Consider the following 22687-nt stretch of genomic DNA (forward strand, 5'->3'; position numbering starts at 1 on the left):
TTTTTTAATTTTACTGTTATTTAATATTTAAAGAAGCTGATTGTGATAACTTATAGCCTGTTCAGACACTGTTTATAATAATGTCTGGCACATAGTAGGAACTCAGGTATTTGTTAAATGAATGGATAAAAACAGTAGAGGTCAATTATCTCATTCATAACAAGGTGGGGGTCATTTGAAGGTCTCTAAACACTCATACATTCTTAACGATCAACAATTCAAAGAAAGGAGATCCCTATCTGTCATCTTTCCTAATCATCTTGAAGATCCTTCACCTGTGTGGCTTTATACCAAATGATTGTCAACTACAAAAACCTCTTCCTTGGCCCATGCTTCTTCATTAAACATTCCATTTTCTTTTGCCAGTGGGTTCAAACCCAAGAATTTTGTAAGGTGAATTTTGGAGAGAACCCTGCAAAGACCTTGACTCAACAGGTCTCACCTTGAAGTATATTCTTTGCCATGTTAGTAGATTTTATTGGATTTTTCCTCCTGATATTTTATCTTGAGTAAAGCCTCATGCAGAGCAATAGCAGGAGATAGAAGGAAGGAGTTTGAGGATACATGGGAGTTCATGAAGGGCAATGAAGAGAATTGCCTTTGTTTAGGAGGTGGCAGAGCCACTGACACTTCTGCAATGAGCTCTTTATATGAGACACTAAAATATTTGTTGAATAGATGAATGAAGGCATAATGAGTAATTAAGAGAGAGATGCAGCTAGGTTGGTTGGTTAAAGAAGGATAAGAGGCTAGCAGTTTATATCCAAAATGGGAATGAGTTAGATGTGGGAGGTCATAAGGGACATAAAAAGGACAAAATGATGAGAGACAAGCTGACACCTAATTGAACTTAGGAGACATGTATCACTTTAGAGTAGTTCTTCTCACACTGTATGTAAGAATCATTTGGAGAAATTGTAATTACACTGATTCCTTGGTCCCACCTCCAGAGATTTAGTGATCTGAGGCACGACCCAAGAATTTGCATTTTGAGCAGGTTCTGATGTGATTTTGGTCTGAGGACCACATTTTGAATAGCACTGAGGCTTGGGACTTGGAGTTAGAATATGTTGTTTTCAATTTTTGTTCTGCCACTTACTGACTGTGAAAGCTCAAGCAAATCTATTACATTTCCTAGTACAATGCTAAAAATACTATAATGGGATCTTGTGAAAATGCAGATTCTAATCCTGCAGGTCTGGAATGGGGACTGAATTTCTGCAGTTTGTTAGAAACAAGTTTCCAGGTGGTACCCCTGCTACTGGCCCATGAACCAGACTCTGATTAGCAAGCTCCTAGGTCATTATTTCTCCCATACTTCACGTTTATTGTTACAATGAAATAAAAGCACTAAATTAAAAAAAAAAGACTGCAAATCATGGAGCAAAATGTAAATGTAAGGTGATGGGAGTATATTGATAGAGGAAATATACAAGACAACTGCATTTTGAGCTAATTAGGAGAATTTTGGCAAATTTACAGAAATAGAGAAGTCAGGAAAAATAACTGGCTTTAAAAATGTTGATTTGGGGGGAAAAGTAGCAGGCATTGAAAATATAGGGTAGAAATAAGCCTGAGAAAATTTAGTCTTGAGATATCAATTTAGAAGTTGTATACATAAAATTGAATGATATTTTTGAGTATGTGAATGTAGAGAAAGAAAAGAGATTAAGTACAAAGTCTGGGAAGAGATAACATTAGGAGATGAGAAGGAAGAGAGATACCATCAAAAGGTAGATCATATTCTAGTACTTTGTCACTGAGACATTACTTGTTCAACCCTGAGCTGTAGCAACAGATTTTACATCCTTATGATTGAGGATAACAGTCAGTTGAGTTTTATAGGCATTCCCCTATTTGGTTATTATGGAAGCATCCCATTTATGTGTGGGGTTTATAAGCAGCTGTTCCATGGATGATGGAAAATACACATCCAGGATTTATCAGTATCTTGGACCAAGTCACAGGCATTGAGAAAATAAAGCAATTGAGGGAAATCATTAATTTTATATAAGATAAAAGGAAGAAGACATGAAGGATTCTGCAACTGGATAGGCATAAAAAAGATGTTGATTCCTTGCCTTGTCAATCAATTTAGATATCTGGACATCTATGAAGCTCAAGAGAAAATGCAGTTCAGTAGCTTGTAGAGAGTGGCGTTTTTCACAGAGCGAGTTGATCCACTGAGTAGAATAATAAGTGGATTTGCCTGACTGTTAATAATTGCATAATTTTAAAAGAAAAGCATATTTGGTGTACGACATTAGCGTATTTGACTAGGTCATGATGGTATGATGTTCTTAAGGATGCTTCCAAATAATGGCTTTGGATGCTGAGAAAGATTGATAAATATTTTTTCCCTTGTTTTTTCTTTTTCTTATAAATCATTGGCTCTTTTGCTTTTTGGGTACTTTTATTTTCTCTCTTAAATTTTAAGTACTCAGTGTTAAAAACTGGACATTTTAGAGTTTGATTTGCAATCATCTAAACTCCAAATCAACAAAGGTCTCTTTCTAACATTGATTTACTCACAGAGGGTCATTCATAAACATATTCATTACAGACACACTCCACGAATATTCAATAATACATCAATCACTGAGCTGTTTACGTTAAGAGACACAAATGAAATTGAACAATATAATTCAATAAAATTACTGGTCTTTTACTTATTCATCTAAACCCTAGTTGTTCAGTCATTGTAAACAGATCCATTGAAAACAATTCACTTTTCTGTTGTTTCACGATTGATCTTCTCAAACACATGATTATTCTTAATTCAGACAAAATATTTCATTTCTTTAAGTACATGAAAAGGAATTAGAGCCAGCTGAATGCAATAAGGGATGAGGAAGGAAGACTCTCAATAAAAGGAAATCAAACCTGTTTACAAGTCTGGGATCTAAACACTTGTGAGGTTTGTGGTTTTGGAAACTATATTCATATGTTAGAGGAGAAAATGATGAAGGCTGGATAAACATGGGTTTAAAATGGCCTGGGTCAGATTCTTATTACTCCCTGCACCCTACATTCCTCTTTTAAACAAAGGGCTCCCCTTCATTTAGAAGAGATCCTGTACAAGAACACACACCAATGTATACTGGAGGGAAAGAGAAATTCATTTTTTCTGAAAGGATCAAGACATATCTGTTATTCAGAAGAAAGAAGTTAAAACATGGACATATTCATAAAAACAATGAAGGCATATCATGGTCATGAGATGCACCAAATTATTATAACTTTTGGTTTCCTAAATCTGTTTTTTGTTTCCAGTTCTTTCACTTTGAATATATGATACTGCAAATATGCTAAATGCGGCCCTTGGGCAGATTAGAAACAGATATTGGTAAAACATTAGGAATTTTTTTTTCTTATTTCAATTTAATGTGTTGTGTTTATTTAGAAGGTAAAGAAAGTTAATGTTAGTGCATTCTGGAATCATAAGGATGACCATCTGCTAACCAATTACTATCCTGGAGTTTCAGTGCCCCTTAGGCATATGTATTTATTTATTTACATTTTAAACCTGATAATTGTTTTAAAGACATGAGAAAAATCAAGTTCAACCTATTGTACGCTGGATATACAGTATACGTACATGTAGTATACTGCATGCTGTATATGCAGTCATTTTGAATCAGTGTAACTTCAAGTGATGGGTTACTAAAAAAGATACTGACTGCAGGAGATTTTTAATTTGTGGGCTTTGAAATTCTGATGACTAGGGGAAAAAAAAGAAAGGCTGAAGGGAACTGGCATTTTAATTCCATGTGGCTGAGCTTTTTAGTCGCATTCAGACACTTCTATTTTTATTTCTTCAAGCTGGGCCCATTTCCAAGTAGGAAGCTGTGGAATTATTGCTCTCACTCCCACATTTAGTGCAATCCCCTATAATACTAAGGTTAGGTCAGCTTTTTCCCTGTCCCCTGCATTAAACCTTCAAATAGATCAGATTTCATGATAAGGAACAAGCGAGAAAGGACAAAAGATTGTAAGTGGAACATTGAACCAGCTTGACTGGAATTAGAATTGAATCAACTGCATAATCTAATGTTCACATAGTGCTGTGGCCTCAGATCCTGGTTGGTTTCACCCCACAGCATTTAAGTTATTCTTTCTTTTCTTCTTCTTCCTTTCTTTTTTTTTCATTGCCCCGCTGTGTGCTGATACATTTAAAAGGATAGCTCTTTGTGTTTTATGCAATGGGAAAATTGCCGTTGAAGTCTTAGCCTTGAAAGGTACTGACAGTATCTAAAAACAGAAAAAGCAATCCTTTGCCTTGCTTCCTATTGGTTGTTTGGAAACAGCTGTTTGACTCCAAGTTTGTACTTCACCCTTATCAGCCCATTTAATGAGATCAGAATGTGCCTGAATAACTCTGAAGGTTAAAATATGTTGACTGAATTTTTTGCTGCTACCATTCCAGAAGGCCAGCTCATACCATCACTGACTGTTAGCAGCAGCCAGGCTCTGCTGGCGTTCTTATGATCATAACACGTAGTGGAAATATTCCTGGTTTCTATACATCATAATCCCTGCATGCTGTGTGTCACGCTGAGGGTTAGCATAGCAGGATGGCCTACCAGTGGGCCTGACCGATCTGGCCTACCAACATATGGAATTGTCCTTCCAATATAAAACACACTATCACATTGACTTGTCATGATTCAAGAACCAAGTTTTTTTATTTTGATTCTCTTTTTCTCAATCATTCTTGTTTTATTTATGGGATCTATTATGTTTGTTTGAGAAAACTGGACATTGTGATTCTCATATTCAATCTCATAATCATTTTAGTGTTCCAAGAATGATACTCCACCGGTCTTGATTGCTACTTGAGTCGAAGATGTTCTTTCCAGTCCTTATTTACAGTGCAACCTAAAATCTTTCATGATATGAATGGAAGGGTCTTTGATTTCTATAATTATTTAATCATTTTTGTCTTCTTACAAGAGTTAAATCATGCTATATTATTATGGTTACTTAAAGATTAGAAAATACTTGCTGATCAGTAAGAACTTTGAAATATTACAAAATCCTGTTCCATAATCTCATGTTAATGATACATTCTTCCTAGCTTAAAAACATTGTCTAAAAGGTGCTAAGTATTAACCTTGAAGTTTGCATTTATGTCCAAATAATGTACAGTGTTTTGTCGGTTATTTATCTAGTTACTTACATATTTGTGGGATGCTTATTTATGAAATATTCATGGGCTTTGGCAAGTGTACTATGTTAGCAAAAAATAATGTTTAAGAGAGAAACATATTATTTTTCACTTGACTACTTCAATATAGCAACTATAGTAGTTATTCTATGAGTTATTGAACAACCATTAGAAGGAAAAAGAAGGAAATAGATCAGCCACTCTCTCAAGTCAACAAATCACAGCTACTAAGTATTCACTCTGTGGTTTCTCTCCAAGATATCATGGGAGAACCAAAATAAATTGAACTGTTATCCAAAAGATAAAATAATGAATTTAATAGAAACATAAATTTTTTAAAGACTTGTAGCTGATTTTTATTCTTTGTCTGTCAAGCTCTAAACTCAGAGCTTCCCCATTCCTCAAAAGAGTGCCATTTGGGCAAAAGACCAGTGAACCATGTAGGGTATCATTATTTGATACGTATATCATATATAACAAAACATATATCATTAGATTTAGATGTGGTTTAATATGCAGTTATTCTAAAGATCAACTAAATTTCATACCTAATGGTCATAAAACATTATATTCTTATATGAGTAATACATCTTAGTTTCCCATATCCATTTTCTCTTTCCAGTCTATTTTCTTTGCATAAATGATATTAAAAATGTGCTAAGTTAGTGAACTAAGATCAGGATATCCATATAACTGAATTTCAACCAAAGATATCTTCAACAGGGCATGATTGGTACAGTTATTTATCATTAAACTTTATATTTTAATGTTTACAATATTTTGACTCAAGGAACATTTCACAAATTTTTTGTTTCTTGGGAAACACTGTCAGTATTTCTTTTTTACCATATATAGTTATTTGAAGGAGGTGGTATTAACCCATGAACTCTCTATCATGCTCATCAGGAAGTGGCTGCAAAGAAAGAATTGTCAAGTGGTGCCCTTGATCCCTTTGGGAAGAGTGGATCTCCTTTTGGCAAAGCTGAGAGAGATTTATTTAGGAAGAAGGATTGAAAATTATCCTTTCTTCTCAACTTCTGCCTGAATTTTGGTTACTCATTATAGATACTGTTTTCATCTGAAATTCCATCCCACTTTTATAAGATTTGGCTTAACTTTGGGGGATTTTTCCCATCTACTAGGCTTGGTTCCATTCAAGTTTCCTTGAGTTTTATGTTTTAAAATCTATTCTTGTAGCTCATTCTCTGATGGTATCAGGATGAGTTTTTTCTGAAGTTTTATATGTTAAGATGTTGTATCCAGTTAAATGCAGACGTGCTCTAGGACCTTCACCATATAGTTCTAAAATTGATACATTTTCTTAACTTTAGAATTTTTATTAAAACATTTCTTACCCAGATCAAATTAAAATAAAGTAAATAAGACCACACGCTGTGTGTGCGCGCATGTACACATATGCATGCATGTCTATTTTGGGGAAAAAGGTATGTTGAGAAGAACAAGCTAAAAAGTACAGTGAAGTTTAGGATCATTGTAAAGATAAAACTATGCACCCATGTACAAAACTTCACAAATACAAAAATAATTATCTTTGACTTTGTGGATTATGTCTAAAAGTAAATTGTTTTTTTATTTTTTCTGGGACACAGTAGGAAAGGAAATTTAAAAATATATATATAATTATTTGAAATGTGCAGTGTGTACTTTGCATTTAAAGAAATATTGCAGCTCTGTGCTCTTAAGTAAGCGAATTAACTTCTTTAATTGCAATTTTCTCTTTTGCAAAACCAGGGAATTGTATCTCTTAGATTTCTCCAGATTCCAGTGTTGAGTAGTTTTGACTCATTTTATGAAACTTAACGCATCTTAATTTATCAACTTAGAGCTGCGTATTTGTGCATGGGTTCTTTCTAAAATGATTTCACACCATTGGTTTTATTATGCTTCCTTAGCATTCAGAGAGGAATCAAGACAGAGGAGACTGGACAAGAGGCTGGAATAGTATGTAACTGCTGAAGCTCAAAGAGCTAAAAGGTATTTTAAGCAAATATCACTTATGAGGAAGGTTTGAGGAAAAGGAAAGTCACTGTAAATTTTAGTGTCTATTTTGTACCATGCTTATTATGTATGATAGTTGTTTACTTCTCACAACCACTCAAGTAGGTATTAATGTCAATTTATACTGTTTGTAAACTGTGGCTCAGTGGAGCCCAGAATTAGGAAGTAACACAGCTGGAGTGTTTAAATTTGAGTGACTCCAAAGCCCTTATATGCTCTTACCAGATACACAATGTAATTTTTGTTTATGAGGGCAAAATAGCAAAAGAGAAGTGTGAATGGGAGAGCTGAACAGCACATACAATAAGGAGCTTTATATCTAGGCTCCCATATATTTCCAAGATCAATACATTTTATTAACCTTTGAATATTTATTAAAACATTTCTTACCCAAAACAAATTGAAATAAAGTAGATAAGACCATATGTGGTGCTAAGAAAGATTTATGTCTGTTGATTCTGTACTATTGAAGGATATTATAATGTTAATCATAATGCTAAAATGTTGACTAAATAAATAAGGATCCAAGCCTTGAGCTAAGGCCATCATCACCTTTTTTCATAACACAGAAATACTTTCACAAGAATGATAGGCACATAAAATATACCCTCTACGAGAGATTACCTAAGTAATTGTTGTTATTTTGTAGTGTTTGTATCGCACTTCAAATCCATTAATGAATATCGAGGCTTTGTGTTCAGATCTATGAAATGAAGGATGATGTATGCTTATTCTTATAATAACTAAAAAGCTATCAAAGATTTATTATTGAATTAAAGCAATGGGAAAGGGGAGAAGAGGGAAGAATGAATCTTTTTTTTAAGTCTTTTGGGGTATAAGAATTTTCAGAATTATTATAAATAGAAGGGCCTATCTCAGCTTGATTACTTCAAAACAGCTTCCTGCAACCTCCCACCAAGTAGATGAGCAATTAGTATAATCACAGCAATAAGTCAAAGACACTTGCTGTTCAAACTTGTGTTGCAACTCTTCCTTTTGGCATTGCTCCTAGGATATTCCAATTGCATACACATGGATGTGCATGGACATATTTAATAAAATTTTATTTGGGAAAATGCAAAATGCCTACGAATGACTCCTTTTTGTATCAAGGTTAAAGAAAGGGCGCTGAGCAAGTAAAGCTGTGCTGAAAAGAACAGTGGCCAAGGCAGGGATATTCTTACATTCCAAACAGTCGTGCAGATGGAAATCTGGCCAACAAAGCCATAAAGCATCAAGTCTAACTGTGAGTCAATCTGTCAGTGCAAGTACAAGGTGACTCAGAAAAAGACTGCATTTTGTCTTCTGACAAAAATTCAGAGGTTCTAGTACATTTATGTGTGTTGGATATTGTTGACAAGAAAGGATTAAAAACTACTTCACAAATGAGAGCATGAACTTTTAACAATTAATTATCTACTAAAAAATAAAGAGTAAGAGTAACCAACTGAATTAAAATTTTAAAGACATTTTCAATAGATAGTTACTAAAACTAACTACTCTGTATCTACTCATCAGTTTGAGTAACTGTTACAGTATTTGTGTATCTTCTGCTACTGAGTTGATTCAGTACAAAAGGAATTGTTTCTAATAAGAAGCAGTGCAATAAAATATATTTTGCAATGCCAATAATGTGCTCTTTTTGCTATGTTACTAGGATATCTAGTTTTAAAAGTTGTTTTAAGTCTCGTCTATGTATTCAATTAATTATTACTTCAAGTTCCCAGGTTATTGATTTGCCTGGATAACTGATGTTCCAATTATGATAGCCTTGATTTTTCACTAGTTTGGAAGTTCTTTTCTGAGCATTTTCTAAATGCTTCCCTTTTTTTTATAACTAAAGAAATTCTTAAATTTATGGGAAAATGTCAACTTTAACTTTCGATGAAATTCTGCTGAGAGGTTAAAGAATGGATATAGCTAATGCATTGAATACACTCCATCTATTAAAAGGCAAATATAAGCTCCTTTTGTTATTATTTTTCATTGTGGATATGCATTCTTTTATGGTCAAAAGAAATCAGACCTTACTAGTTGAATGACATGTAGGAAAATGTGAAAGCACATCAATACTTAGTCTGCATTCTCAGGAAATAGTATTTTATATCCTTAAAAGTTTTGCTTACTGAATACATGATTTTAAGGAGAGAGATTATTAGTAACACTGATAAATATCAAGGCATAAAATCAAAATGGAAAAAAAAGAGAGGACAGAAGAAGATTGGTTTGTAACAGTGTAAATTATCCTGAAACTAGATACATGGAAAGATGAGAACAGCAGGAAGAGGGAAGAAACTTTAGAGGCAGAAATTCAAGGTCAAAGGTCAACACTGTATAGGAATCTGAATCAGCTAGCCAAGATGATTACACACCTTGACATCATCTTTAAAAGTCACAGAAGGAAAGGAATAATACAAACCTTTAAATATATAATTTATCACAGATGCCATACCACAATGATGCAGCTGACTGAAAGAAGGCTATTGTATCAATGTAAATGCATTATCACTTGAAATAAAAAGGCAAATTCTTGATAATCTTGTGAAATTTGGCATAAATTTGAAGACTAACTCAGTTTCAAGCAATGTGAATGTTATGGGCTAAAGTGTGTTTCCCAAAATTTGTATGACCTTCTAACCTCTAGTACCTCAAAGTGTGACTATTTGGAGAAAAGATTTTTAAAGCAGTAATTAAAATGAGGTCATTAGGGTAGGCTCTATCTGACATGACTGATGTCCCTATAAGAAGAGGAAATTTGGACACAGATATACACAGAAGGGAGACCATGCAAAGACAGAGGGAGAAGATGGCCAAGGAGAAGATGGTCAGAAGAAACCAACCCTGCCATCTCCTTGATCTTGGTCTTCTAGCCTCCAGGACTGTGAGGAAATACGTTTCTGTTGTTTAAGCCACCCAGTCCATGGTATTTTGTTATGATGGCCTTAGAGGACTAATACACTGGGTCAGCATTTTACCCAAAGGATAGTAGAAGGGAGAAATGTCTATCGAACATGAAAAAAAAAAAAAAAGATGATTCCTTTGAAGGATGTAAAGATCCTGCTAGATTTCACCTGGACCAAGTGCTTTGTTGGTCAACAAGCTTCATGAGCTCCAGATTGGTTTTACTTTACCAACCACCTTGGAGATGGATAGTAATTACCCAGAATGCTAGCTGGAGAAAAATTGAAAGATCATAAGGTCTTTGGGTGAGGGCAGGGGCGTGTATGTGTGCATGTGTGTGGTGGGATTCTGCAGTGGGGTGTTTTGTGACTGATCAGTAAAATCTACCCTGGGAAAGGGTAGCAAGTGGCCACACATATGTATATGGTGCCTTGAAATTAAATCATAAGGTTTTGTGTTCAGAATGTTTTTTGGATATGAAACTGATTGCTCATAGGTCATTACTCTGATCATCTTGGACTTAGAGTTATTAAAGTGTTGAGTATTACATTTTGTGGGGGTTGGGGTGAATGCAATGGGAGGAATCCTATAGTTATTACTTTTTAGTAATGAATTTCTTCAAAAAAATGATAAAGGTAGATGAGGTTACTGCCTGGATAGAACAGCTACCATATGATCCAACAATCCCATTCCTGAACACATATCCAGAGGGAACTTTAATTCAAAAAGATACATGCACACCAGTGTTCATAGGAGCACTATTTACAATAGCCAAGACATGGAAACAGCCTAAATGTCCATCAACAGATGACTGGATAAAGAAGTTGTGGTATATTTATACAATGGAATACTACTCAACCATAAAAAATAACAAAATAATGCCATTTTCAGCAGCATGGGTGGACCTGGAAATTGTCATTCTAAGTGAAGTAAGCCATAAAGAAAAAGAAAAATACCATATTATATCATTTATATGTGGAATCTTAGTAAAAGACAAACAAACATATTTTCAAAATAGAAATAGACTCACAGACATAGAAAACAAACTTATGGTTACCAGTTGGGAGGGAATGGGAAGGGATGAGTTGGGAGTTCAAGATTTGCAGATACTAACCACTATATATAAAATAGGTAAGCACAAGTTTCTACTGTATAACACAGGGAACTATATTCAATATCTTACAGTGACCTATAAGGAAAAAGAATGTGAAAACAAGCATATGTATGTATATGTATGACTGAACTATTATGCTGTACACCAGAAATTGACACAATATTGTAAACTGACTATACTTCAATTTAAAACAGAATTGACGTGCGCATTTTACAGAATTTGGACGTCACAGAATCATTTGATATTTAAAGAACAGCAAAAATATATGGATAGTACAGTAATCATCTTCTCTGGAGCCCAAAGGAGGGAGATTAGTTATATATTTACTTGTCTATTCCCTTGCATTACCTGCATTCTTAGAAGTTACAGAATTTTTCTCCCTTGGCTTTTGGAAATATGATACAAAGACATATGATTCTTTTCTTTTTTTCATTTTGGTGCACTTTAGTGGCTGGAGTTATTGCTGCTAGAATCAAGCTCTAAGAGACTTTAACTCTCTTACTGAGGAAAAGCTCTGAATCTAAAAAGATGTTTCCCATTCAGGTCTGCCAGAGAGCTGTTACTTCTCTCTTTTGGAAAGGAACCCAGAGAATCAGAAGCAATTCTTCTTGCTTTGGGGTCACAGTGACAGCTTTGATGCTAACCAGCAAGGGATGCTCAGCTATCTGTTAGGGCAATTTTTTTCAGGGGAGGAAGGAAGCTGCATAATTGGATTAAGAATCAAGACATCATTTTAAAAGGGATGCTCTTTTCCATTCACAATCATGTTCCTTTCTAAGGAAAAACCCTCTTTCTTTTCCAGTTATTGGCTAATCAATATTCTTAGTGTCACCCTTCAAATCCCTACAATATTCAGTGTTATTTTTAACATTGGCTCAACAACAAGAGACCTATTATTCTGCTGAATATTCTGAAATTAGAGACATAAAGATGACAGAAAAAGCAATTCAGAGATAGATCAAGAAATATTATGACATATCAAGGAGACTATTTCCATATATTCTCTTCTGCATATGGTTTTTGTATTTTTCTAAATTTAGTTGTGTTTCTTTATTTTTGAAAACTATAGTAAGTATGCTTGGTGCTTTTCAAGCATGCATTTTTTTTCTATCCTAAGGTTGTTAGTTACAGATTAATCTATTACATTAATTTATCAACATGCCTTTTCTTCTGTGAATCTTTGAGCAGTCTGCAGTGGCTCTTTGAGATACTTATTCTTGTCTTCATTTTATAGATGTGATACTAAGGCAGAAAATGGTAAGGTAATTTACTCACAGTTTCCCAGAAATCTATACTATGTCAACTTCAAATTACAAATCATAGTGCATGCTGGGGCATATGTTGGACTTCCCTTTGATTAATAGGGCAGAGTCTGGGCTTGATGACCTCTTGAGGAGGCTTTCAGTTCTATAATACTAGGATCTAATTCTGATGAATGGTCCTGATGGTCGCTAGAACCAGTCTATTTCTTTACATTCTGCTTCAAAATTTAAGACAGGGCACACACTCATACAAGCTGACATTTTTTTCCCCTACTAACTTGGTGGGAAAGAAATCCATTTCTGCAAAGCCTTATTATATTCTGATTTATTTGTGGGTGTAAGTTGGTAGAAGGACCTATCATATTCACATGGTTAACTGGAAACTCTACAGAGATTTTGAATTGAGGGAGGGACAGAGTAGAAAGTTTGGTTCCAGGTAAGTGAAGGACATGATTGTACTGGAAAATGTAGCACAGTTTCTTCTAAATTTCTGGTCTGGGCATTAGCTGACTGCACTTACAAAATAAGCTGCTGATTTTCAGATTTTTACCAAGACTAATTAAGCAAGATGCAAATTTCCCAGTAGATCTCTGTGACTAAGGCATGAATTTAGATGTTTTTAATTAACAAATTGATTTTCATTGTCTTCTTAGCTATATTCATTTTTATTATAGTTTCAATACCTTGATTTTTTATGCTGAGGAAGAAAAAAATCTGTGACTGGTAAAAGGGACAAATAGTTTTCTTTTTCTTCATTATTGTATTTGAATTCTAAAAATGGCAGGTTTAAAATGAAGACAGAAGCTTCCCTGAGTGGAAATATGATAACAGTGATTGTATGTCAACTTCTCTTGAGTACTAAGGTTGTCTTATCTATGGGCAGTGTTTTTATCATCCTAGAAAACTTGCTGCAGATTTCATGGGAGTGCAAGGTTCTGGCTGAGGTGTTGGGATTTGGAGGAAGTCCAACTTTTTATTCCTTTTGCCTTAGTGACCCTTGTTCATCTGACCAAAGTTTTCAGTCTAGAGTTTCAGTTTCAATTTCTGAAATTCTAAAGGAGCTAGAAGGTGATGTGTATTTGGTCAAGAACTTGAAAGAAATATTTGCTAACAGAACAATAAAACAAAAAATAGTAAGAGAACACCTTTTAATATTGTTCGAAGAACTAAGGTTGTGAAGTTAGTCTTGTCATACAGTGTAGGCTATGAACATCTCTATATAAAAGAAAAAGAAATTCCATCTGAAGGTTCAGTGTGATTCATTGGTAGACTGTGTACTTTCTGCTCTATTGTATGTTCTCCCATGGATACCCTGACTGCAGGTATAGAAGGGTAGATTATACTGGTTTAAGTTAATGTAAGGCATACTTCCCTTAATGTGAGCTGAAGCAGAGATAACTAGGGGCACATAGAGATGGCCGTTTCATCACAATGAGTTACTTAAAAATATACTGTTAAGCTCTGGAATTCTCCCAAAGTCATAATTCCATAAAGTCTGAATAGAAAAACGCATAATGGAAAAGTGAACTTTTCAATGAAGTATGGAACCTCAGGAAAAATGTGTATTTTCTTGTTCTTGAGAAATGTTCTCATAAATATCTGCAAGATTCTAATACCTCTTGTGTTCATCAACTCTTGGAGACATATGGAGCCCTGGTTGGAGGTTCCAGTAGGGTGGTGGTACTGTGACAGAAGATCTGTATTACAGTTATCCTATAACCAAAGGAAAAAAGTAGGGGATGATATTTTAAAAACTAAGACTTAGAACCATAAAGCTGACTGAAAAGGCCATGTATAATAGTTTGATATTTTCAGAAATTGAAATATATTTGAAAGTTTCTAGGACCTTATGATAAAATGACTGAAACGGACCGAAAAATAAAGTGAAAATTTGCCTAATGATAGCTCATGCTCCACAACTTTATCCTATAATGATAAATGGAGGCAAAATGTTAGATGTCATAGACCACCCACTTATTTAATGTTAACTGAGAAAGGGAGCATGGTTTTCTCTCTTAAATTATCCCCAGGTTTAATAATTTGATGTCCTTTTTATAGATTTCAGTATTTAAAAATCTTTGTTTTAAAATTAAAAGCCTAAGTCCTTTATAAATCGATATAAATGTTTAACAGGAGATTTTTTTCTTGTATTTAAAAGGCATTGTCATAGTTTGGCTAATTTAGACAAATGCATATGTCTGGATATTTTGAAGTGATTTGGTAGAAATATAGACTTGCACAGATGGATGTTTTGCACTCAAAAGTCCTGGTGCTTCCTATTTCTGGGCATAGATTTGGTTACCCATATGCATTTTAATGAAATCTGAGGCTTCTTTTTTATAATAACTGGGAAGATTTTTTTTCCCATTTGAATCTAGATTGTTGGTCATTTCTTTGAAGCATTTACTTATTTTCTGAAGACAATTTTTTGTTTAGAATATAAAAGCTAAGTTGGTTAAACACTATGACCCAAAGAACATATTAGATATTAATTAGTTACTATATTCAAGGAAAATATTGAATCATACTCAAAACCTTTAGTTCTGTATGTCCTATGCCTGATCCATTCAATATAACATGACTCAAAATTCTTCTTGATTTCCTATAATTGTATGCCAAGAAAAGAGCTATTCATTTATTAAAAATAAATATAATGAGTTTTTTTAGGTGGCAGCTTCATATTCTTATAAGGTTTTGCTTTTTAGACTGATCTTTAAAGGAACCTACTCATGAGGGCACCTTGTTTCAGCCATGCTTTGTGTCTTCTCTGGCTCCTCCTGCCATAGCTGGGAGGAGTTGCCGACAGGAGCTCTTTGACCATTGCTTGTGGGCTACCTGACGATATTGATGGATGCTTGTGTTCCAAGATTTTGTCAGCCCTACTTGTACTTTTCCCTTTCCTGAGTGCAGCCTAGTACACTTATGAAGTCCCCAGGTATAGAAGTGGAATCTTTGACAGCCAAAGTGAGCACTTGTCCTTTAAAAGCTGGGGAAGTTGTGACCCTTCAGCCACTATACACAATTATACATTGGGGATACATTCAGAGCCTTTTGGAAAGGAAATATAAAAGTGGCAAGACTTTATGTTTAGGTAGTACCTTACAAGTCTCAAAGCTCTTTTATATCTTCCTCAGTGTTCCAATTATGATAAATGGTACTACCAAAGTTACAGCCTAACTTTTTGAGGCCTGAAGTTTGTAGAGTCTGGAGAGCTTTCTTTAAGGAAATTAATAAAAGTTATAATTTCAAAATAGGTAACAAAATGTTTAGAAGGAGAATTTAAACAAATTACAAAATTTTAAAGGGTGAAAAATATGACAAAATTGTAAAATACATAGAGATAACTTAGTACTTTCAAGAATTATCTATCCAAACAAAACATTTTCAATTTTTAAAAATATTTTAGCTGCATTTTGATCATTTATACATAGAACAATAGTCTATAATAGTTTATATAGAGACAATAAAAAGGTAACTTATTCTTTCTAGCATGGTTAATACTTTCTTTAAAAATTAAACATTAAAAATTGAACTAAAAAGTAAATTAAATTCAATACTAAGAATACCTGATTAAAAGAATGAGCCAAACATCTTAACAAATACCTCACCAAGGAAGGTATATGGGGTGGCAATTAAACATATAACAAGATGCTCCACATCGTATGTCATTAGAGAAATGCAAATGCAAGTAACAATGAGATACTAGAATGGCCAAAATTCAGAACACTGAAAACACCAAAATCTGGTCAGGATGTGGAACAGCAAAAACTCTGATTCATTGCTGTTGGAAATGCAAAATGTTGCAGCCATGTTGGAAACCAGTTTGGTGGTTTCTTACAACAACAAACATACTTGTACCATATGCTCTAGTAGTCATAGTCTTTGGTATTTACCCAAAGGGGCTGAAAAATGTATGTCCACATAAAACCAGCACATGAATGTGTAAAGCAGCTTTATTCATAATTGTCAAAATTAGGAAGCAACCATTATTTCCGTTAGTAGGTGAATGGATAAATAAGCTGTAGTACATCTAGACAGTGGAATATTAGTAATAAAAAGAAATGAGCTATCAAGCTAGTAAAAGACATGGAAGAAACTTAAATGCATATTACTAAGTGAAGTAACCAATTAGAAAAAGCTACGTATTGTATGAGTCCATGTATTTGACATTCTGAAAAAGGCAAAACTGTGGAGACAGTAAAAATGTCATTGGTAGCCAGAATTTGAGAGTGGGTGGTAGTGAACAGGCAGAGCACAGAGGATTTTTAGGGCATTGAAAATACTCTGTATAATACTATAATGGTGGGTACATGTTATTATACATTTGCCCATATTCATAGAATGTACAACATCTAGAGTGAAACTTAGTGTAAACTATAGACTTTGTGTGATGATATGTCAATGTGGGTTAATCAATTGTAACAAATATGCCACTCTGGAGAGTGATACTGATTATGGTGGAGGCTATGCATGTATAGGGGCAGGGAGTATGTAGGAAATCTTTGTACTTTCCTCTCAATTTTGCTGTGAACCTAAATCTGCTCTAAGAAAAATGAAGTCTTAAAACATTATTCTAAGTTCTAAAAAATTTTTAAAGTACATAAAATAAATTTAAATTTTTGATAGTTTAGAAAAGTTTATTTCAGCTTCTAATCATCTTTAATAATGTCGTATTTTTTTAAATTGTGGTCACACTGAGAAACAGATTACATAAAGAAAACCTATATGAGATTTTTTCAAATATGAGGTTTCACAAATATATTTGCTTTTGTATTTCAAATACAGTTCTATGCCCTACAAGCACAGAATTTCTGACAAATTGTGTTGTGTGCAGTTCTCATCAAAAAAGAAAAAAAGTTGTAGATTTAACATTTATATGCTACATTTTCAAGAACTTCCATTTTGATCTGACCTTAGTAAGAACCTAATACTGTACTTAGAATTTTATGCAATTAATGCTTGGACGAATTTTTCCCATAGTTACTCTGGCTCTGTAGATTTAGCATTGTTTTTCTTCCAGTGCTTACACAGTTCAGGTGCCAGACACCACAGGACACATTCATTGTGCAGTAGCATCTCTGGCCCTGCACATCCATGTCACAATGCCAAGAGAGTCAGCACATGGGTGGCAGCAGTATTCCTGGAGCCCAGCGCTACCCACAGAGAGAAAGCAAAAACCTAACAATAAATTGAAGTGACTGCAAACCATGTAAATATATTCTACTGAAATCAAAGTAAATTATCCTTATACCAGTTATCTGCTACTATGTTAAAAAAACAAACAACCCCCCACGATAGTGGCTTAAAATAGTAATGCTTTTTATTGCTTACAGTTTGGTGGGTCAGATATTTGGGGTGTGGTGGGAATGGCTTACCTCTGCTCCAAGTGGTGTCTACTCAGGTTGATTTGACCAGGGCTGGAAGACCAGAGTGACTTCGCTCTTGATATCATGGGTTTTGTTGCTGCTTTCAAACTGGGACACCTCAGTTCTCCTCTGTGTGGTTTCTCTCTCCATATGATATCTCATTCACTGTGGCCTCAGGCTAAGTTCCAAGATTGAAAGTGGAAGCTACAAATCTTCTTAAAGTAGGATTTTAAGATTTCACTTCTACAACACTATTGGTGAAAGCAAGTCACAAGACCAGCCAGATTCAAGGTGAGTGAGGAGAAATAGACTCTGCTTCTTGATGGAAAGAGAAGTCCAGTTACATTGCAAAGAGGTCCTGACAATAGAGGAGTGATTTACTGGGTACCATGTTTGATGTCCACCACAATCCATTACTCAACTTCCTTCTAGCTGGATTCCAGAAATGTCTATGACTACTGCAGTACCTCCGACCCAAGAAGTGATGTGACTCAGGGTAAGGAGACAGTGCTTTGAACCAATAACAGTTAATATATCTTAGTTTTGGAGAGTTTATGCATAAAAAATGACTATGTGAATACTCTTTTAGGGCCAAGTCTAGAGCTTCAGAGCCTTGGAAAAGTTTTATTCAAGTGAGTAGCCCTGAGGCTTAAGCCTAATGAATATCAATATTTTTCTGTATTTGGGCATTAGCATCCACTCTCTTGATCAAGCCCTGATCGATAGATTCTTTCTCTCCTACTCCATATCTAATTAATCTGCAAACACTGTTGACCCAGTCTTTTAAATGATAGAACAAATCCAATAATTTCTAAAGAGTTTCAGCACTAATGCATTAGTCTAAGACACCAGTGCTTTTTGCTTAGGGTGGACTCCCATATTATCCCCCAACCTGATTCTTGTTTCTCTTATTCTTTGCACTACAGTCAGGGTGAATTTTTTCAAAGGCAAATTGAATCATTCGACTTGTCTGCTTTCATTAACCTTGACTAACTCCCCACTCATAGAAACATATTTCAAAACTACTTTGCACTCTTCTGTCACTGGCTACTTCTATGATGTGATTTTCTACCAGTTTCTCTATTTTCTTCTCTTTCTCTCTTACTTGGCTCCACCTTTATTTTCTTAATCATCACTAGAATATAAGATCCTTGAGAACGGATATTTTTGTTCATCACCTTATCCCCTGAGCCTTGCCTGTCCCAAGGTAGTGACATAATAAGTATTTGTTAAATAAATGGATATAATGTAATTAAATTTTAGCAGCAAATTATGGAATTTGAGAGAACAAATTTAAGAAATGAAATGATCAGAATCACCTTAGGCATACAGCAGAGCTGTGCCCAGACACTGACTTAGTGATCTTTCCGCTAAACACCTGCCAACATAATTTGAAGGCTTATTTCAATGAGATACACTTAACCCATTTTCTTACTATTATATAGAGAAGCCATAAACACGTGAAAGTTTGCCTTATTTCTGAATGTGTTTTTGATGTTTTCTTTTATAGTTAATAGCAAAATATTTAAAAAGAAACACTGGCAGGCACTTGCCTTTGATATAATGGTGGTTGTCGTTAACTTTGGTAGAGAACATTTAGGCAGGACTTCTATTCCAAACCCATTGTTATCACTTCAGAGTTGAAGCTAATGAGACAATTCAACAATAACATGGTAGTCAATTTTGCTTTTTCAGACAATTCTCTCTCAAAAATTGGTAATAAATGACCTTTTTTTTTTTAAGTTCCAGAAAAGAAATCACAGTGTATCTTTTAGGAAGTCATTTTTTTTTTTTAATTTAATGTATGAGGCACAGGACTTGGAAGTTCACACTCAGCATCCAGTAATAATACCAACAGATCTTCCAGATCTCCTTATTGTGTTGGGTATCACATGGATATCTTTTAATTTAGTAACAGGGTCCATTTAGAAATAGAGTTGGTGGGGAGATGTGTGGAACAAAGGAGAGAGAGCTTAAAGACAGCCATGTCATAAGCATCCTGGTTGTAGACAGTGCTGATTATACTCAGTGTCATTTTTTCTTTCTGTAGGATATGGATGGTGAAGTTTCTAAGCTATCCTAGGGAGTCAGAGCATAGATTAAAGCAAGCTGCCTCCGGCTCCAGGCAGGGGGAAGCAAAACAAGAACTAATTCCTTTGCTTTGAATAAGATACAATAAGCAAATAAGCAGTAGGTTTAATAAAGACTTTTCATGCAGATTTCTAACCATACATCAGTCCTATCCTCAAGATACACTTATATCATGAGTCAGATTCTCTCTAGAGATCTATTAGGTATGCCGACTAATTCCTTAATAAGCTTTGGAAATTAGGTTTTTCCTTAATACGCCCTTAAAAAATGAGCAACCAACATATTTATCACATAAGCAGGACATATGGGGTAAACACTATATGTATATTATGCACTTAAGGCATTGCTCTGATCATTTATGAACACTGTCTGAAGTCTGGGGAAGAAATACATATTTCTTTTCTTTTTTATATTTCTTAACCCAAAGGTAGGATTTCTACTTGAATTAAAGCTTTAATAAATTAAAAAAATAAGGAAAAGAGAGCTAGATTTCTCTTCAGGCCTTCCACATTAAAATAACATTAACAAGGATGAAAACAAAGCAAATTTAATTTGTTTCCCTTATTTCTCACTTCTTTATTCATACTCTTCTGTCTTCTATTAATTTTCACCAGAGCTAGATTGTGTTTTCTCTTAACTCTCAAATTCCCTCACTTTTGTTGGTTTAAGCGATACCCACAGGGGACATTTTTCAAAGTGGTATGCTCGGATTTAGCTGTGGGAGGCCCATTAATACACCACACAGAATTTTACTCCCCATAATGACATTTAAAGAGAGCTATTTGTTTTGACTGTGTTCTTTGTGTAGGCCTGAAGGTTACCATAGTAAAACCCCTTTGGCAAATGTGCAGTCAAAATTTTCTGGGTTAAAGTGGTAGGGGGTAAGGAAGAGGACAATTCCAAAATATTTCATGAGCAAAATTCTGATGAAAGGGAGTCTCTGCGGCCTGGTTTGTTCCCATTTCCTTCTCTGAGAAACAAGAGCAAATGGCTCTCAGTCCCTCCTCCCACTCCCCTCAAAACCCTAACCTTCAACAGGCTCCAAATTCTAACCTTTCAGATTCTTCCTACAAATTGGATTTTATGATATTCTCAAGTCAGTTTCTGTTTATGAATATTCAGTTTCTTGGCTACGGTTACAAATGATCATGAAGCAGAAAGTTTCAGAGGCAATGCACACAGACTTTGAAGTCTCATAGGTTTTTATTCAAATCCTTAATTTGCTGCTACTGATCACCTGTGTAAACTTGGGTCAGTCATGTAACGTCTCTGACCTTCATTTTCCCTCGTCTGTAAAAATGAACTGATACTACATATTTTAGCTGAGTTGTGAAAACTGCTTAAGGTGAAATTTCCCAGCACAATTCTTGGGCCAAGCACAGGTAAATGTTAGCTTCCCATCTCTTTTTAATTTTGTTACCATTTTGGATAAAATAACAAAGAGAAATGTGTATTCTCTTTTAGTACAACAAATCTTTTGCAGAGTTCTATAAAGACAGGAAAACAGTAACCATCGTGGTTGCTGTTAGATATTGCAGCTAGGCACATTTTATTTGACCCTGCTCAGTCTGTTCTGTCTGAATTCTATTAGGTACATCCAAATAATGTAACATCCTCTTCCATTGTGGCTTAATGTTCACATTATGTCTTGATGATTCATGCCTTTGAAGGGAAATTGAATTAGCCAAGGAGGGAAATAAAAAATTTAAGAATAAGTTTAATAAGATCAATTCTTTTATAATTGAACCGCTTGCTCTCAGCCTTGAAAAATAGCATTTAAAAAGGTGTTCATGGTCTGTGACTATCATTTGTAAAGTAAAAACTAAGTTTCTTGCCCAAAGGCTCATCTGGAAATGGTATCCTTGAAGAGACATTTCATTCTAAAGAATTCTACAGCATCTTTACAACATGTTTTTCCCCAGATTATTATTCTTGTTACTACCCCGCTTTGAACTAAGAGTATAGGAAAGTGTCATACATTCAATTCCTGGCCGTAGCCTTGTCTGTATCAAAATGGCATTACTTTTATTCCTACAAATTAGCATACTGTGCTATAGCTTTTTGGAGTTTGACAAGCCCTATACTACTACTTGTTACCTGTATTACTTTAGCACAAACCACTTAACATTTCTCAGCCTCAGTTTCTTCATCTGTCAGATGGAGATAATAATTTATTTCATATGTATTTTTGTGAAGCAGTACTGGGCTAAATATTTATTGAAAATTTCCTTTGTGTTGGGGTGATGCCAGATGCCAAAGATGGACGCCAATGAACAATGTCTTCTGAAATCGATAACCTTGTATGGTCCCCTCCCATATGGAATATGTGTTGCCCCTGTGATACACTTTGACACAACTAATATTTTAAAAGGAGGATGGGAGTTAAGAGAACATTTTAGGAAAGATAAAGACTACCAGCAAAAGCCACGCAGATAATTTTGAACATGCTTATGGGATAATAAGGAGTCCAACAGATTAAGAGAAAGCATGCTAGAAAATGAGATAACCAAGATTTGATAGGCAAATAAAGCAGAAGTGACACTCTGCCAGTTCTAGTCCCAAACCTTAAGAAGTCCTGGAAGAATCAGCTTTTGTGATTTTAGGAATCCTGAGCTGCTATGTAAGAAGTCTGGCTACCCTGCTGGGGAGATCATGTGTAGAGATGTTGGGAAGAGGTCAAAGGGAGAAGGGGAGAGAGAGAGGCCAAGCCAATCCCAGTAGCTGCACCAATAGGCCAGTTGAGCACGGACTTTGCGACATTCCCACA

At 34.9% G+C, this 22687-nt stretch overlaps 1 long non-coding RNA gene across 7 annotated transcripts in view; it reads left to right on the top strand.

Annotated features, from left to right (window-relative positions):
* Positions 1–22687, top strand: part of LOC116281481 (uncharacterized) — a 373196-nt gene that overhangs the window by 116998 nt on the left and 233511 nt on the right. For all 7 annotated transcript variants that reach the window (XR_012075046.1, XR_012075048.1, XR_012075043.1 and 4 more), the window contains one exon: positions 7081–7162. This is a non-coding gene — a long non-coding RNA (uncharacterized lncRNA). The remainder of the gene's footprint in view (positions 1–7080; positions 7163–22687) is intronic.

The sequence above is a fragment of the Vicugna pacos genome, chromosome 8, assembly GCF_048564905.1.
Source record: "Vicugna pacos chromosome 8, VicPac4, whole genome shotgun sequence".
Classification (NCBI taxonomy): Eukaryota; Metazoa; Chordata; class Mammalia; order Artiodactyla; family Camelidae; genus Vicugna; species Vicugna pacos.